The following is a 19,455-nucleotide window of genomic DNA, read 5'->3' as shown; positions in this document are numbered from 1 at the left end:
AAAAGAGCCGAAAATTGGGGGCTCCAGTTTGTGATATTTTCCAATTTCATATTTCGCGAATAGTGATTTCTATGCAGAGAACCAAGAAATCTCTGATCGAACTATTTCAAGTTATGTTCTTTGGGTCTGGAGAAGCTAGCGTCTTGAAGATAAAGTAAAAGTACAGCTTGAGAGTGAACACAAATAGTAGATCGGTGAGCGTTTCTAAATAGATGAGGTAATTTGTTGTACCACCTGGTAGAGAAAAACGTTTTCTTAAGAAAAATCGCTGGACCTTTTCCACTGCTTCGAACATCTGAAAACCCCACATCTGACACTCATAAAGAATCGCTGCAGACACGGAGTTAATTATGTATGGTGTTTAGTGACAGTTAGCCAATTATTATATGGAATCGTGAGATGAGGTCTGGTGTCTTCACAAAACACTTCTTTACAAAACCATTTTCTTTATCTTGACAACGTTTCGATCTTTATTGAGATCATCTTCTGCGCTCAAAGTGTTTGTTTTTTGTGTAGATGTGTCATTCTTGTGTGTCGTGTTGAGAGTCATACAGAATGTTCTTTGTTTTAACACGGCGACCTTCGGTAGACCGATTTTTCGTTCCATTTTCTATTTACTGTTATGTTATTCTTCTCTCTATTGTATTTTGGTTTATACTGTAAATAAACAGTTTTTCATTCATTCATTCAATTCTTTGACACTTTTTCTTTATGGGGGTCTTCGGAGTGATGAACTTATAGTCGTTTCTGATAAACCAAACCAGTAGATAGATCAAAGTGATTGGAAATGTTCAAATTGAGAATAATCGTATATTTTTCATACTGTATTTAAAAAAAACCTTTAGGAGTAATGGATGAGATTGATAGCATCTTGGGAAGTGACCAGGGAAGTCTATTGACTTTTCTGCAGGCGATTGTCCACGGGACCTGTCTGGTGACAAATTAGCAATTGGCACGAATTAACAAAAATACAGATGCATATTGTGGCACAGAATACATATTGTGGCCTGACTGGCTTGTATGGATTGAGGGTGCCACCGATGGACAAATAACAGCTTTTTGTTTCAACAACAAATATAACAGTACAATTCACGGAGGTGGTCGATATCGTAAAGACGTTGGAGTACTCCAAGGCCCTCAAAACTGAGAAAACAATATCATCATTGACAGCTCAGCGCTATCACGGTGCTCGATGGCCACAAGGTGTAGGGATAACTGATAAACGAAATCAAAAGCAAAACCTATCAGGTTAGTAACGTGGGAAGAGGTCTTTTGCTAGGTAAAGATCACTCTGCGATTATCCACAACGAGAAAGCGGCCTAGCCAAATCAGCAACCCGAGTAGGGGCATGATTGGAAATAAAGATTTCTTCTGATGACGTTCGAAGCGCCATTGTGCAAGGGTGAAAAAGAAACGGCAATTTTCATACGAAACGTCCAACAAGAGCAGATATAATCGGTGCATATCGCCAACATTCCCGAGGAGGCCGTGGCGTTCCAGGGCAGAGAAGAATAAACTCTTCAGCACCACTTAGTCCTGTTTAGGGTAGGGCTTGCAATTTGCGGATCTTACTTGTACCAAATCAATGAAAGACCCCAATGTGACATGTGACCCTCTGGAGGACTTCGGGTATATCATTTTAATGTCCAGAGTACGACTTGGGGATAAAGCAATTTCTCGATCAGATATTCTGTTTGAAATATTGTCACTTCCGTTCGACCTAAAGGGATGATTTCGGCAAAATATTAAACGTACCAAGTGGACTGAAATAAAAAATATATACTGCTTCCTACATCCCGGATTCGAGAACCGTCCACCTGGCAGGTGGCGGTGGTGATGTGCTCCCGTGGGATGGGGGGAAACGGTGGATGGACAAAATGACCCCCTTTTCTTGACTTTTCCATAGGTATATCTATTGTAAATGATTTAACGGGGCGAAAAAGTAGAATTTAATTGAGTCCCTATCGTTATGAAAATACTTTACGTCAAATTTGAAAAACCTGATTTTTTAATGTAATTGCCCTTTTGGTATGTCTGCAAAATTTGGGTCGTTCGGATTCAGTACAGTTCCGTAAGAAGCCAGTCCAATTGAGCCGGATCCCCACCAAACCAATTGGTTCAACCGACTGCAGCCAAGGCCATGGAAACTGCCTCCAGTTTCATTTATTTAAATCGTTACCTCTGATGGAGGGGGCCTCGTAGATAATATAACCGGCCCATTACCACTAACACATCGGCGACATCACTTGTAACTTCCCGAATCGCGCCTAACTCTACTGTCCGCAAAGTAAGTCCACGTAGTTAATTTTTACTTTCTAAAATTATTTTTTAAAGAGTGAACCTTTGGGCCTGTTACGAAAACTCAGGGTTATTTTATAATAAGATAATAAATCGACATGAGTACTAATAAATTAAAAGTGTCAGGAACCGATTACATAAAACATTCCACGAGATAATTTTTCAAATATAAATAACGAGCTAGAAAGCTTAATAAATGAAAAATAAATAAAATAAAAAACGCGACGCCGTTATATTATTTTACCTTTGCATATACTAGGAAGGGTTGTGAAGCATAACAAGGGGATGTTTTATTTAAAGACCGCTCGGGAGTGTAGCTTTTAAATATTCTTAACTTTGGCGACGAAAGCTTTCAAATCACAAAACATACATGAGAGTAAATTATTTTGCCGATGGAAAAATTCTTGGCGGTACTTTCCAGTTAGCTGAAAGTACATTTCTAATTTATTAAGTTTTCCTATTTTCATGAAATCTTTGTGTCATTTCTATACGTTTTTATATGTAATTGTTCTAATGAAAAACTGTAGTGTATTGGTAGATTTTAATGCTTTTCATATATGCAAGAAACAACAGTGGAAAAAGAGTCATTAAAAATTAGTACAGCTTTATGAAATGAAATTAGGTTTTCGATATCCGTAAAGGCCATTAGTATAAGCATAATAAGGGTAATTTCGATAGCTCATTTATCAATAACAATTAATTAAATTCATGAATATGGCAGTATTAATTAAGGGCAATTTCATCAATTCCAGCCAACGTTTGGAAATTAATGACGACGATTCTCTTTTATTTTCTAGAAAAAAACCTTTTCCCCTCCTAATTTTTATCTGTGTATACACTTTTGAACGTGCTATTAACTCGAGAGAAATATTACCTCGCTATGTCAAATTGGCCAAATCGCTGATTATTTCCTTATCTGAGAATTCGATGTTAAAAGCAAAACACCTGGCTACATTCAGCATAATTAAAAGAGGATGTTTTGCTTTTATGTACGATATGCGCACATATCTGGTTTTATTTAAAATCTGAGATATTTCTTCTTTTTGTTACAATCGGCTTTTTGCTTTCAAATCCGATTTCCCATCCATTTTGATGCTCACTAGCACCATTTATCCGAAAATGGAACCAGTTTTACATTTGTATTCCCTAGGATGGGTTGTAAAGCATAACCGTTTTATATTAAAAAGATGTTTCATTTTTTATTGGTATTATTTTTTATTTCTTTCAATTAATTAATCTTCCTATGTAAGGTTTTGGTTGAAATGAAAAAGCTAGCGTCACGAGCGGGATTCGAACCCACGACCTTCGGCTACATACGCCGCTGCTCTAACGACTTGACCTATCGGACACCAACTCCCCATCTCACCCTACAACCTTTCGAATTTTCCCAGTTTTTTTCTATTTTTCAAATGTCGTGTAATCATGATTCGATTCTCGGCGACATATGAAGTGGCCACGGGGAGCTTAGTGATTTTATACTTCGTTTTACTTATTATATCCATTATATTTAGTGGTCTGATTGACCAATTTAATTCTTTCATTTAATTAATCTTTTAATGTAAGGTTTTTGGTTGAAATGAATGGGGAGTTGGTGTCCGAGTGGATCGAAGTCAAGATAGCTCAAGTGGTACAGCAGCGGCGTATTGAGCCTAAGGTCATTGGTTCGAATCCAGCTCGTGACGCTAGCTTTTTCATTTCAACCAAAACCTTACATTAGAAGATTCATAATTAAAAAAAAGTATTTTTGTCAATCAGACCACTAAATATTATGAATTATTTTTTATTTGTAGTTAGTTTGCTGTTTAAACATTTTAGTTTGTTTTTCTAACAAGTGATTTTTTTTTAGTGCTTAAAATTATTAATTTTAACATCACTGCTATCTTCAACTACAAACCGCTATTTATCTATTTTTCGTGGTGTGGTGGTTATTTTACGTCGTTGGACTTCGAGTGTCGTCCAAACCCGGAAGAGGAATGCCTTTCCAGTTGTTAGTTATCTATTAACAAAATCGATAACAAACATATTATCAATGTTCTTTTCTTCTTCACTGGTGGAATTTTTAAGATAACACGAAAAAAGAACTCCTCGATTATATAAGCTCGGTGTAAATATATTATTTAATGAAAGTTAATTAGTTTTGAAGAAGATTCATTAGAATAAGCGTCTTGCTGACTCAGGATACGTGCAACCTGTTTTGTAATGTCTCATTAAATACAAGTTTACGTGAACATTTAAATAAAAACATGTTCATGAGAGTATTCCGAAGGACGTCAAGTCAGACCGATATAAACACCTGATTAAATTTTTATTATATTATTATTTTATTCTACTAGGTACATCTCATGGGCGCCTTCTGTCAGGAAAACGACCGCGTACGTTCCCATTATGCAAGGATAAAATACATGTCGAATAACTTTTAATTATAGATGGTTTGACATAGTAGCCAATATTTTGGCATATCCTCAGACCTGCGCGTAGTCTTGGGGCACAGATTGCTATTCCGGTACCTCAGGGCATTAGGGATTTTTATATTTATTGTTTGTGACATGTTTGTGTTGTGCTTGTGTTGGATTTATGTTAATTGAATGAATGTAATTTTTTAGCGTGTAAGGAAGGGGCAGTTCAACCCCACTCCGAGGAATATCGAGTACTCTGGGGTGAGTGTGTGACCAGATTTCTATGTTTTCGCGTACTGACAGTCAAAAAATTCCACCCCACTTGTAATATAACTCCATTTGTATATATTTTTATACATTAATCGAAGTTTCACGTTTTTTGAAGTTAAAATAATTAAGTCTTTGTCTAAAAAAGTAAAAAAAATGTAAATTTCTAATGAAAAAACCAAACAAACAAAAAGACGGACAGATAAAATTTGTTTTAGATTTTTAATTAACATTTCAATATCGCGTATTTCCTCCTCTCGCCTCAATTACATCTCGAAGACGCCTGGGCATACTTTCTACCAATCTGGAAATGTATCTTTGCTGGAGGTTAGCACATTCTTCACGAAGAGTCCTTTCAAGATCTCTGGGTATATAAGGAAGTGATTGACGTGCTCTAATTCGTCTTTTGAGGTTATCCCATAAATGTTCGATGGGGTTCAAGTCTGCAGAATGGGCTGGCCAAGCTAAGTCCCTGATGTTATTCTGTTGAAGGGTACATTTCAACGATGCGAGCGACATGTGGACGGGCTTTATCGTGCATTAGAAAAGGATTGTCGCTGATTCCATCGAGGATAGGCAACGCACGATGTTTCGAAATTTCGTCCACATAGCGGCCGTCAAAGACCATCCGCGAACCACAACCAAATCAATGTGACTCTCCTCTGAAATTCCCGCCCACACCATCACTGAGCTAAGTCGCAAAGGTTGGCTGAGAGGAAAATTACAGGCTTATTAATAGAAATGATAAATGATGGAGTGAGTGTGGTGTTCAATCCTTTTTAAGAAGATAGTTCCTATTCACAGTAAGTTGTTTTGCAACGATCCGGATTTCGAGCCTTTTAGCTCATCATCAGGTTGAAGGACTTCTACAACCTGATGATGAGCTAAAAGGCCCGAAATCCGGATCGTTGCAAAACAACTTACTGTGAGTAGGAACTATCTTTTTAAAAAAAATTACAGGCTTCGTACTTTTAATTTCGCCTTCTCCACACCCATCGGGAGATCGTAGAGCAAATGTACACTCATCTGTAAAAACTACAGCAGAACCAAAGACCAATAGCTGTGTACTCGAGCACATGCGAATCTTGCAACTCGGTGTGTTCTGGTCAATTCTGGTCCTCTTACGGGGCGAAAAGCCATCAGTCCATCTTGTATTGATTGTTATATTTGGCAAACATAAAACTTTTTATACGCAGTTTAAATTCGATCCAATTAGCTCTTTCTTGCCCAATGTTGCTTCAGAGCAATGCCAACATTAGCAATTTTGTTTAAGGTTAGCAGGATCTCCTGTGAATTTAGGACGGGCACAGTGTTGTTCTTGCATTGTTTCTGCCCGTGTATTGGCAACACGGGTTTTTTTTGGCGCAAAACGTAAAATCTCCATCGTGGAATCTTCAATCGCCAGCATGGCTCTTCACCCCACCACTACATCTTGTATTGATTGTTATATTTGGTAAACATAAAATTTTATCCAATTTAACCCTTTCATGCCGAAAGTTGCATCAGAACAATGCCAATATTAGCAATTTTGTTTAAGGTTAGCAGGAAATCCCGTAAATTTAAAGCGGGTGCAGTGTTGTCCCTGCTCTGTTTCTGCGCCTGTAATGGCAACACTGATTTATTTGGCGCCAATCAACTCATAGCACTTACCGGATTTCACGCTCATCTTTTAAATACATTTCAAAAGATCGTCTTGCTATAAGGCAACATTTGGTCATGAAGGGTTAAAATATATAAACAAGTGAAAGACCAGAAAAAGAAAGAAGACACGCAAAGGGCAGGCAATTACCTCAGCTGTTTGTCGCGGGTGTAGTGTTCTCTCTGCTCTGTTTCTACCCCTGTAACGGCAACACTGATTTATTTGGCGCCAATCAACTCGCAAAACTTATCGGATTTCTCACAAATCTTTTAAATAAATTTCTAATGGCAACATTTGGCCATGAAGGGTTAAAATAAATAAACAAGTGAAAGTCCAGAAAAAGAAGAAAAACTAGCAGAGGGCCGGCGATTACCACAGCTGTTTGTCGGCCTTTAAACCTCCCACATTATACTTGTATAAGTATTATACATTAATTTATGTTATATGTCAGTAATAAAGGAAAAAATTATAATTAATGAAATTTATATAACATAATTTTGGAAATGTTCGTGCAATCATCTATTTATTTAGTTGTATAATGAATATAATGGATAATATCGTACGAAAGACATGATTCGCGATTTTTTCTCGTTCAATTAAGTTCTCATTTAGAACGTTTTTTTAATAGGGTAAAGGGTAAAATACTTAAAATCTGTACCTGAATCGGACAGCTGTCTGTGATCTGGAACAAGGCGCCGGATCCTTCACTTCCCTCGCTTGTCAACTTTAAAATTAATCTTTAAATCCCCCTTTTTCCGAAACGGACTTTTCAACCCTTTTATTTTTTGTAAAACCGCTCGGGTGTGCAGTTTTCAAGTATTCTTGACGTTGGCTACCAAAGCTTTCAAATCACAAAACATACATGAGAGTAAGTTATTTTGCAGATGTAAAATTCTTGGCAGTACTTTACAGTTAACTGAAAGTACATTTCTAATTTATTAAGTTTTCCCATTTTCATTAAATCTTTGTGTCATTTCTATACGTTTTTATATGTAATTGTTCTAATGAAAAACTGTAGTGTATTGGTAGATTTTAATGCTTTTCATATATGCAAGAAACAACAGTGGAAAAAGAGTCATTAAAAATTAGTACAGCTTTATGAAATGAAATTAGGTTTTCGATATCCGTAAAGCCCGTTAGTATAAGCATGATAAGGGTAATTTCAATAGTTCATTTATCAATAACAATTAATTAAATTCATGAATATGGCAGCATTAATTAAGGGCAATTTCATCAATTCCAGCCAACGTTTGGAAATTAATGACGACGATTCTCTTTTATTTTCTAGAAAAAAAACCTTTTCCCCTCCTAATTTCTATCTGGGTATACAGTTTTCAACGTGTCAGTAACTCGAGAGAAGTATTACCTCTCTATTTCAAATCAGACAAATCGCTCATTATTTCCTTAAATTCACTAATTTCGTGGTCACTTGACCAATTAATATATTACAATTAATTAAGGTTTTTTAGTTGAGATAAAAAAGTCAATGGCACGAGCGGGATTCGAACCCACGATCTTCGGCTAGATACACCGCTGCTCTACCACTTGAGCTATCGTGATCTCGATCCACTCGGACACTAACTTCTCATCTCAATCTCTCAAAATTCAAAAGGTGGGGTTGAGATGAGAAGTTAGTGTCCGAGTGGATCGAGGTCACGAAAGCTCAAGTGGTACAGCAGCGGCGTATCTAGCCGAAGATCTTGGGTTCGAATCCCGTTCGTGCCATTGACTTTTTTATCTCAACTAAAAAATCTTAATTAATTGTAAATTATTTCCTTATCTGAAAATTCGATGTTAAAAGCAAAACACCTGGCTACATTCAGCATAATTAAAAGAGGATGTTTTGCTTTTATGTATGATATGCGTCCTTAACTGGTTTTATTTAAAAGCTGAGATATTTCTTCTTTTTGTTACAATTGGCTTTTTACTTTCAAATCCGATCTCCCATCCATTTTGATACTCAATAGCACCATTTATCCGAAAATGGAACCAGTTTTACATTTGTTTTCACTAGAATGGGTTGTAAAGCGTAACCGGTTTATGTTAACAAGATGTTTTTTATTCTTATTATGCTTTATTTCTTTCAATTAATTAATCTTCTAATGTAAGGTTTTGGTTGAAACGAAAAAGCTAGCGCCACGAGCAGGATTCGAACCCACGACCTTCGGCTAGATACGCCGCTGCTCTACCACTTGAGCTATCGTGACCTCGATCCATTTGGTCATCATCTTCCCATCTCAACCACACCTTTGGAATTTTCCCTCCTTTTAGCCATTTTTCAAATGTCGTGTAATCAGGATTCGATTCTCGGCGACAATGAAGTGGCCACGGAGAGCTGTTAATGAAGTTATACTTCGTTTTACTTATTACATCCATTACTTATTATATTTAGTGGTCTATTGACCAAATTATTTTTTATTAAAATTTATTTTTGGCATCAGCTGATTGCCAGAGCCACTTGCAACATCATATAGTAATGTACAATTTGTTCAAAATAACAGTTAAAAACACCAATAACAAATAAATTAATTAATACAATAATTACAACTATTATTTTAATATAATCATAATCTTTTGTTTATATTGATCAAGAAGTCATCCTCGAAACATCAGGAGCTTATTATCTTAGAGTATCCTACCATATTTCCCATTACGTTTTTTATAGCACTTAGCATCTTCCTCCTTTTCTCTTCGTAGAGTGGAAATTATTTCTTTCAATTACTTCTTCCTACGTAAGGTTTTGATTGAAATGAAAAACTTTTCCCTTCCTAATTTTTATCTGAGTGTACAGTTTCCAACATGTCATTAACTCGAGAGAAACATTACATCGCTATGTCAAATCGGGCAAATCGCTGATTATTTCCTTATCTGAGAATTCGATGTCAAGCGTAAAACACCTGGTTCTATACAGCGGAATTAAAAGAGGATGTTTTGCTTTTATGTATGATGTGTGTACTTATCTGGTTTTATTTAAAAGCTGAGAGATTTCTTCTTTTTTTCCCCATCGGCTTTTTGTTTTCATATCCGATTTCCCAACTGTTTTCACGCTCACTAGCATCATTTATCCGAAAAGGGTTTTTCATTCTACTGCCCTATTCAATAATTGCACATGGACAATTTATTATTTTCATGCACATATGTCGAGAACAATCATATTGGCAGAAACAAGAAATCAAATACGATCGATAGATAAAGGGATCAGGGATATTTTTATGTGCTGGTAGAATGATTGATGAAATTGTCTCTTTTTGGAAAATTGCTTTTGGATGGTGGGACTGCAAGAGACCTTTTGACAGATGATTGATCACAGTCACGTTCATCAAGGTTGGCATTGAAAGCCGGATAGGACTGACGAAGACACAGGCCGCGAGGACCGGTTGAGATCAGTTTTTATTTTTCATTTTTAAGGAACTTAAGTAAATACTTGGCACGTTTTAAATAATACGCCTTCTTGTTTTATGAAACGAAATATTTCTCTAAATGTCACGTCGAGAGGAAAGATAGATCGAGAAACACTTCAAATGTATTCAACACTCAAAGGGGTGGATTTTTAATATGTATATAATAAAAAGAGCGGATGAGAAAGCGACAAAGAATCCAATCCGGAAGAGAGAAAGCGAAATTCCTTTTAAGAAATTTTTATCATCGTAAAATGAATGAATAAATAAAATTGTGATACTTCCAATGCCGTTTGAAATGTAAAAGAGCTTTGACCCGTGGACCGGGTTGTTTCGGAGAGCTGCGAGGGTGTTCTGTAAGATCACAAATGAGAATTTTAAATGGTTAATCGTCCAGACTCTCGAGTTCCCTTTTAAATAATAGATCGCAGATCAAACGTGACTCAAAACTGACATAGAATTCGACTGGACGATTATTTGACTAAACTCGGATTCGCTCGGGGCTCTTGAACCTTGGATGAGAGCACCGGCTCATCTCTCATTGTGACTAAGCCCCTGCAAAGGTATTCCAAGAGCCGTCTCACCGGAAATCCTCAATATCCAGAGTACAACATTGTCCGACCACCTGTATTTAGCAAACTGAAAAGGGTCGAGAGAGGAAGAATATCACGACAGCGTGAATTATACGAAGGATTTCATTCTCGAGAGAATGCCAACAGAAGATTCTTTAAAAAAATATAACTTGCTATTTCGTTGTATGTCAGTGGGATGGTTTTTCACAAACACGGATGATTTTATCAAGTAAAAACTTTATACTCGTTTCATTTACTTAATCTGTTATGTAAGGTTTCGTTGAAATGAAAAAGTCAGAGTCACGAGCGAGATTCGAACCCACGATCTTCGGCTAAATACGCCGCTGCTCTAGCATTTGAGCTATCGTGACCTCGATCCACTCGGACACCAACTTCCAATCTCAACCCCACCTTTCGAATTTTTCCCTCGTTTTTGCCATTTTTCAAGTGATCGAAGTCACGATAGCTCAAGTGGTAGAGCATCGGCGTATTTAGCCGAAGGTCGTGGGTTCGAATCCCGCTCGTGACACTGACTTTTTGATTTCAACCAAACCCTTACGTAAAAAGATTAAGTAATTGAAAGAAGTAATTTGGTCAATAGACCATTAAATATAATTATACTCGTTGTTTAATTATTAAAAATAGAAGTGGTGTGTAAACCTTCATTGTCCATAGCATTTTTTAACACGTGCCACTTAAAAATTGATAGATATATACAAGATCTCTCCAGGAGGTAGAGCTGTCTTAAGCACTTCTTTGGCGAATGGGTAGATCTTAAAAGAGGCTACACTAGCAAAACCGTAATTAAAACATTTTAAAAATGAAAACTAGTCAGTGAGTGCATCCAAAATCTCCAATACCTGGGGGAAAACAATACCCTGATGATATCTTGCTTTCCAGGAGGCAAAGGAGTTTTGAGAAACGAGAGGGCAGACACGCTGGCCAGAGTAGGATCTGCAGTACAATATATGGGCGGTTTAAAACATTCTGGAATAATTAAAACAAAGACAGAATCCTTCATCTCCGAATAGATCCAAAAAATACAAGGAAAAGTGGACTCTAGAAATGCTAGACAGTTAAATTAAAACAACCCTCACCAAGACTGGCAAACTCACTGCTGCAGTTGGCGAGGGTCAGACTGGAGAAGTGATAGGACTTTTAACCGGTCACTTCCATCTGAGAAAACATCTCCACAATATGGATTATCCATCGAGGAGGGAGAAACAGCCTCTAATGTCATCTTCGATTGGGAATCAATCTCACAACGGAGAGATAACTTAAAACAAAGAAAACCCAGGGAAAGAAATTGTAGCAACGGCAGTCAATGGCCTCCTCCTTAAAAGAAGGATCGAATGGACAGACTCAACTAAGGAACTAGGAAAGCACAATAAGCCAGAAGGCTGCAGTGTTTGGAGAAGATAATCCTCTCTTCCTAGTCCATTCAACATCATCATCACGACATCCAAGTTGGTAGTTGGTGGTGGTTGTTGATATGCGAGCCGGTGGACACTTATAGTTCCTCAGTGAAGATGACAGCCGAAACGCGTTTGAGTGACTAAACTTGTTAAAGATAGATCCAGTAGAGTGATCGATTGCCGATCTGGTTATGTAAATACCAGAGTGGTAGTTGGACGTTAAGCCTTCCCATATGTCAGAATTACTTTAATTATATATTTTGCACAATAGGCTGATTTCAGTCGCGATGCGCAGGTCGTAAAGAGGCCGGCACTTAACCTATTCGTGAATTATATATTTATAAAAGTTATAGGAATGATAAACAATTTCTTGATTAACAATTTTCCAACCTTCGCCGGGCCCAACACCGTTTCTCGTAAAATATTTATAAAGTGTTGGAATTGACAAATGATCCCCAATTTAGGATTGATGGTTGGCCGGTAGCTAAAAAATAATCATTAGAAAGGATACGAAGTAGGTATTCGTAAGATGTATAACACGGCTACTTGCCGTAGAAGGACTTTTTAAAAGCATCAGGCTATGCTATAAAGGAGTTTGTTAAACTTGCAATTTGTAGAAGTTCAGGACTGTCTGGTACATTCATTCTAATGAGTTATTGGACACCTTGTTAATAGTGTGGAAGATTTTAGGGCTGTCCACCTAATTAGGCTGTTTTAGAAAAGTGGGTTTTCGGATACGGATACTTGGCTCCTTAGCGTCCTCTCCTACACCATTCGGATGACGTGTGTTTTTATTGTTTATAGATATGTTTTATGTGTTTTATCTGAGTGCGAGTATTTATTAGTGCGAGCGGTGAACGGCTGATGGTGAAATACAGCGAACAGTACTATAACTATAATACTATAATATGCTTCTAACTATACTCGAACCTTCTTCCTTCTCCAACAGCACCATCCGTAGGTTCCACTCCTACCTTACCAATCGCCACCAAGCTGTCTCCCTTCCCAATGGCCTTATCTCCTCCTTCCTCCCATTAAAATCTAGGGTGCCCCAAGGCTCTAGCATCTCTCCTATCCTTTTTTCCATTTATATCAATGACCTACCCGACTCCATCCAGTCCTGAAACTACCACCTATACGCCGATGACTCACAAATATACATATCATTCCAGCCTTCGGATCTTCACTCGGCCATTCTCAAGATTCAAAAAGACCTAAATTCCATCAAGAGTGGGCACATAAAAATTCCATAGTCCTCAATCCGTCCAAATCCACCGCCATAATTATTAGATCCAGGCAACTCCTTTATTCCCTCCCCAGCATCCCTCTCACGTTAAATAACCATCTCATTCCCTTCTGCTCCTCGATTAAAAATCTAGGAGTAGTCTTTGACGAAATCCTGGCATCCTCACATTTCCCAAATATCCCGCCATTGTATCGCCTCCCTCAGCCTATTTCATCGGTCCTGGCTTCTAGTACCTTTCTCCACCCGCAAATCCCTTGTACTACCCTTCTTCGATACAGCTGTGTGGCATGTGTTGGTTTCTCGGAGGGGGGAACGCGCGATTCTATATGAATTGTTGCGTAAGAATCGTTTTCGGCACACCACGGGGGTCCCGGGTGTCGGGGTTGTATTCCCAACTTTCCTGGCTCTACCCCTTTTTCCGTGCACAGTATTTCTTAGGTTCCTTTCTTTCCCAGCCCATCCACCCTCCTCGTCCTCCTTACATCACCCAATCCCTCCAATTCAACTCCTCACATCACGCTCGTAACACCTACTCATCCACAATTGAAGGACTCATTCCTTTATAATTGGAAAATTTACTTTTCAATATAGAGCCACAGGTGTGTTTTAAGTCTAGAAAGTATGAATGTTTCATGTTAACTAGCTGATACGCCGTGGCACATAGAACACAGGCACATTGGAAAAATCTTATATCCCATACTGAGACCAGTGCCGTTTAAAAGGAACGCAACAAACCACTTTTAAAGAGGTTTGGCACTTAGAACATTATTAGGATTATGGGCGATGGCACATAGAACATATTAAGAAAAAATCTCAGTTTTTGGGAAATTGGCACTTAGAACGTTTGGAATTTCCGCTCTTCATTTATAGCTATCGACTCTAATTTAAATTAGATTATTAATATTGTGTGGAGATCAATGGAGGAATATCAAGTACTCCAGAGAATAATTAGAATGAATGCAGTGTAGATTTGTGCGACTGTATTAGTTGGTTTTAGGTTAGATTCTATTTTGCATGCGTTGGGGGCTGAAATAACCAAGCTGTCGAAAGCTCCCGTTGGTAGGCATTGGTGCATAACGCCGTTGGTAGGTCAACTATCCTGAGATACAGAGTAGTGACAACCCTTCAGGATGAAAGTCCAACAACCCTTTCTCCACTCTATTTCGGTTACTGAGCCTGCTGGCGCATTTATCTTCCAAAGTTTTGCGGTATGATTCTTGTAATGATTTTTCCATTTAAACAGGCGCCAGTCAGTCGGCGTGACACAAACGATCCTTTATCTCTTGGGTCAATCGTTTTTGTTTCGAGTTGTGCGCTGTTAACTAAAACTGTTTCATTTTTTTTTGTAAGTTAAGGTCGGCAGACCGGCGCCATCTTGGATTTTAAGCGTATCGGGCTATCCCAGGAAAGAAATTATTTAGTTAATTGTAAAAAAATCCGGTTTATCGCAGCCGTGTTGATAACCAAATGTGATATCGCTTTAACACGTTATCGCAAGCGTAAAAAATATGTGAGATAGTTACTGATAATCGAGTACCCGGTGAGTAAACAATATAAATGTAGAAGTTTATTTAGAAATCGTGAGATGCGGTCTGGTGTGATGTAGGTTTCAGAAAAACATTTTCTTTATCGTGCAAACGTTTCGATCTTTCTTGAGATCATCGTCAGGGCTCAAAGTGTTTGTCTTCTGTGTAATTGTGCCATTCTTGTGTGTCGTGTTGAGAGTGCCCACGAGAGTGTTATTTCTACACGAGATAAATGTAGAAGGCTAATAGCAAGTTGTTGTAGTTTCAAAAAATGCTGATTCTATAACGTTAGACAATTCACGAACGATGGCAAACTGTCTGGGAGACTAATGATTCTTAATAACCTTATCTTAGTACCAACGAGAACAATGTCCAATTTGCCGAAAAAGTTTGTTTTCTTTAAATTTTGTGTCTGTCAACGTCAAAATTCTCTTGTTCGGAATATGGAATCGTTGTGGACTCTAGGAATAATAAGCCGGTTAATAGCCGAGGCTGTCATGAGACCTTTTGCATATTTATGTTTCTTTCTTAGCACGTTCTTTACTGATCTGTAAAGACTCTCACGAAATACGAACGTTTTGAAATCGTTAGGTTCATAAATAACATTTAACTAAAAAAAAAATTGCTTTGTTTAGATTTTTGGAAGCGTCTTTCTGGAACGACGCCTGTATTTGTGGAAGGTCATAGGCAAACCAGCAGTAGCGTTGTTTACCCACTCATTTACGTCCGTTCGCCCGTATACTATAAAAAAAAAAGCCTAATTGTATATTTCTACTTACTAACTATGAATAAATTTAAAAATAAATGTGGGAGGTAGTACGTAAATGAATAAAAACTAAAATTTACAGTGTATTAACATGACATTTATTACTTATATTTCAAATTTATTTGTGATAATTACAAATAATTGATCACAGTATTGTATGTATTGGGGGCGTCGGTGGCCGCAACGGTTTAGTCGTTGACACGGCGCTCATCACTGTAAGGTACAGGTCGCGAGTTCGAATCCATCGGCCCTGCATTCGAAACCGACATACTTACAAATGGGCTTTTTTTCAAAAACACCCAGGGTGCCGGTGTTTATGACCTCTGCTGTTGCGAACCTCGTAAAAGAATTGTATGTCTTTTGCCCATTTAAGTCGGGTGTAATTCAATGTTAATCTCTCGTCAACAAAAGATTTATTAAACTCACCTTTGAGGGCTGGGCCCCGTCCGGCCTCTGATCCTCCCTCGAAACTGGAAACGGGGTATGGAAAATGGATGGAACGATAGGGCAATTCGGATGGGAATCGCTCAACTGTTTTCTCGAGCGACTAAAAGAAGCAACAGGGCTGAAATCTCGCCCTGGCAAGAATCTACCACGGCAAACAAAACGTGAACGTACTCGACAATTCAGCTCAGATCGGGCATAAGACGATTTTTTAACTTCGACTCGACTATCTCCTTCGGCGTTATTCAAAAACCAGACCGTTGCTCTCCACGAAAAAAAAAAACAACTCTTGGCTCCTCCAGTAGTGGGCAGCACCTCGCGGGAGAATTTAAACGAGGGCCCGAACAGTATGTAAAATGATTACATCTAGATATCTTATATTTTGAGTCCAAGAGCGTTTGAACATTCCACGATTTGCCCATTTAAAAATGATTGAAATGTCCGAAATAAATTCAGATTAATTAATAATTGTATAGTCCTCAAAGCAACGTGGGACGGGCATTGTCATGCTGAAAGACTGCACATTTTCTGTTTGCTAGTGCAGGCCGTTTCTGCTTTATTTGTAGGCCTAAAGGGGTTAGGTGTTCATAGTTAACCTTTGTCCTTGTGGTAAAGCTCAAAATGCACTTTTTTGACACGGACATTTCCCACCAACTGGACAGCGCACGTTTGTTGTTTGGGTACATTTGCTCTTTTGTAAAAACCGGGTTGGCAATAATCTTTTATGTGGGCGATGTTTTTGTATGTGGCCCATTTTTCATCATTTGTTACCCACCTATGAAGAAACGGTTTGAAGATTGACGACAGCGGAGTGAAGAGCAAATTGAGATGCCGCCCAATTCTTTTCGCCGGGTTCGTGCGAGAATCATGAACTTTTAGACAAAACCAAGTCTTACGGAGTGTGCTCATAATCCAACAATTTGCAATTAATTAATCTTTAAGTAAGGTATTGGTTGAGATAAAAAAGTCAGTTCACGAGCGGGATTCGAACCCGCGACCTTCGGCTAAATACGCCGCTGCTATACCACTTGAGCTACCGTGACTTCGATCCACTCGGACACCAAGTTCCCATCTGAACCCCACCTTTTGAATTTTCCCTCCTTTTCGCCATTTTTCAATTTATTAAATGAAAATAATTTATTTGGTCAATCGGACCACGAAACCTAATCGATTCAATAAATAATTTTTTTATCTTACGACATACAGTTGTAGGCTGTTTGAGGTTAGGATATAAGTTAGATATGTCGGCACGAATTGAAGCATGCCATTTGTTAGTATTTTTCGAGTGCATAGATAGCATTTTGAATGAAAGAGTTGATTAATTTTCCTTTTTTATTAACTTCTGGCATCTTACAATTTAACACAAAAGAAAACCAAAACAAACAAGCCTTCAAGGACTGTTATAGCATTAGTTTTGGTTCTACCAGTCGCTACAAGCAGCATTGCGGAAAATTTAAAGTTTAACATCCTAAGAAAAGGAGGGGGCCTTCATGATCTTACTAGACATTCCTCTATTCGAGTTAACACGAGTTAACATCTTACAAACGACGTGAGTATTATGCAGAAGCATGTGAGCCACCACTGAACTTAAAATGGGAAAAATATGCAAAAAACTGCCTAATTAAAATGTACGCTAAAGACAGTCCGCTATTAACGAAAGTAATCCATTTAGCTCAAAAAGTTTTGACAGACAGATAGTGGCGAAAGAAAAAAGCTCCGCTTATAGTCGAATCGTTCCTCTCCCTAGTCCCAATATTACATTCTGTTTACAAAAAGCCACCAATCTCGCAGAAATGCATTTCAGGGCAGACAGCTGCGAAAAGTTCCCAGATCACCTCCTTATCTTCACAGACGGATCAAAACTTAATGGCTCCACGGGTTGTGCATTTTATGACAGCATGAACAAGTATCACGAGGAACACCTACTTCCGAATCTGGTTAGCTCTTACACAGCAGAAGGTACAGCCATACTGAAAGCGCTGGAATACGCCGCGAGGATACCAAATAAAATTGGGATTATGACGGACAGTCTCAGCACGATATGCCAGCTACGCACTTTCAATTTTCATAATAAGTATGAATACATTTTAATCGAAATTGTCAGGTTAACCTTCAAATTAAAGAATCAAGGCAAAAATATTGTAATATGCTGGATAAAAGGGCATGCAGGTATAGAACATAATGAGAGAGTCGACCAGTTAGCCAAGGAGGCGACCATTAAAGGTTCTCCCACGCAGCTAACCGTCGGAGACGTGACAAATATCAAAAGAGACGTGTGCAGAAAGTGGGAAATTTGGTACGATACGGGCACAGCAGGGAATTTCTACCGGTCATTATTCCCAACATTACAAAAGAAGCCGTGGTTTCAAGAAATAGAGAGAGGAAAAGCTTTCTTCTCAACAATTACACGAATCCGAACTGGCCATGGCATCGTCGTGAGTACCCCTAGTGTTATACACAAAGTTTTACACTTAGCAGATTTAAGAATATTTAGAACTCTTCTGATAGTTACATTGCATTAATTGCACTGGGGGTAGTTTCTAAAAACAAAAAATGACTTATTATAATGGAACCCCTAGGAATACGAAGTTGTTTACAGAGTCTAATTCGTTATTCTGATAAATTTTTCTTTACATTTTCTACTGCGAATTTTACAAAATCTTAAAATTTTAGACTTTTCTTTAGAATTTAATTTACAATCATTTTTTTTTCTTTGGTTTGATTGATTGATCAGCCTTCTCAGTTTAAATATTTTTCTTTCCAAAAGGTAGATTGGGGATGAGGCCAGGAAGACAAAAACAACATGTACATATTTTCTTGTCGAGCTTTCGGTAGAAAATATCGCCTTCATCAGGACTCCGTATTAACAAATTAACATAAGTAAATTTGCAAATATACAATTTTTCAAAATTTTTCTTACTAACACGAAAAAATATATCGATATATTCTGCCGAAAGCTCGACAAGAAAATAAATTTTGTTTCTGTCTTCCTGGCCTCATTCCCAATCTACCTTTTGGAAAGAAAAATATTTACAATAATTCAATGCACTAGTTTCGTGGTCCGCTTGACCAATTAATATATTACAATTAATTAAGGTTTTCAGTTGAGATAAAAACGTCAATGGCACGAGCGGGATTCGAACCCACGATCTTCGGCTTGAATCCCGCTCATGCCATTGACTTTTTTATCTCAACAGAAAACCTTAATTAATTGTAATATATTAATTGGTCAAGCGGACCACGAAACTAGTGAATTGAATAAGTTTAAAATGAAGTTCATTTGTCGCCGAGAATCAAATTGATAACACGACATTTGAAAATGGCAAAAAGGAGGGAAAATTCAAAAGGTGTGGTTGAGATGAGAAGTTGATGTCCGAGTGGATCGAGGTCACGATAGCTCAAGTGGTAGAGCAGCGGCGTATCTAGCCGAAGATCGTGGGCAGGAATCCCGCTTGTGCCATTGACTTTTTATCTCAACTGAAAACCTT

The 19,455-nt window shown here is 38.0% G+C and overlaps 1 protein-coding gene across 1 annotated transcript in view; it reads left to right on the top strand.

Annotated features, from left to right (window-relative positions):
• The first annotated feature begins 2,164 nt into the window (after positions 1 to 2,164).
• Positions 2,165 to 19,455, top strand: part of LOC106662802 (sulfotransferase 1C1-like) — a 48,834-nt gene continuing 31,543 nt past the window's right edge. Inside the window, exon 1 of the mRNA XM_014387152.2 lies at positions 2,165 to 2,287. The gene's annotated coding sequence lies outside the window, so the exon portion shown is untranslated. The remainder of the gene's footprint in view (positions 2,288 to 19,455) is intronic.

Source organism: Cimex lectularius, unplaced genomic scaffold (assembly GCF_000648675.2).
Source record: "Cimex lectularius strain Harlan isolate CLEC.00 unplaced genomic scaffold, Clec_2.1 scaffold84, whole genome shotgun sequence".
Lineage (NCBI taxonomy): Eukaryota > Metazoa > Arthropoda > Insecta > Hemiptera > Cimicidae > Cimex > Cimex lectularius.
The sequence above is the reverse complement of the archived record's forward strand: the minus strand, read 5'-3'. Positions and strand labels throughout refer to the sequence as shown.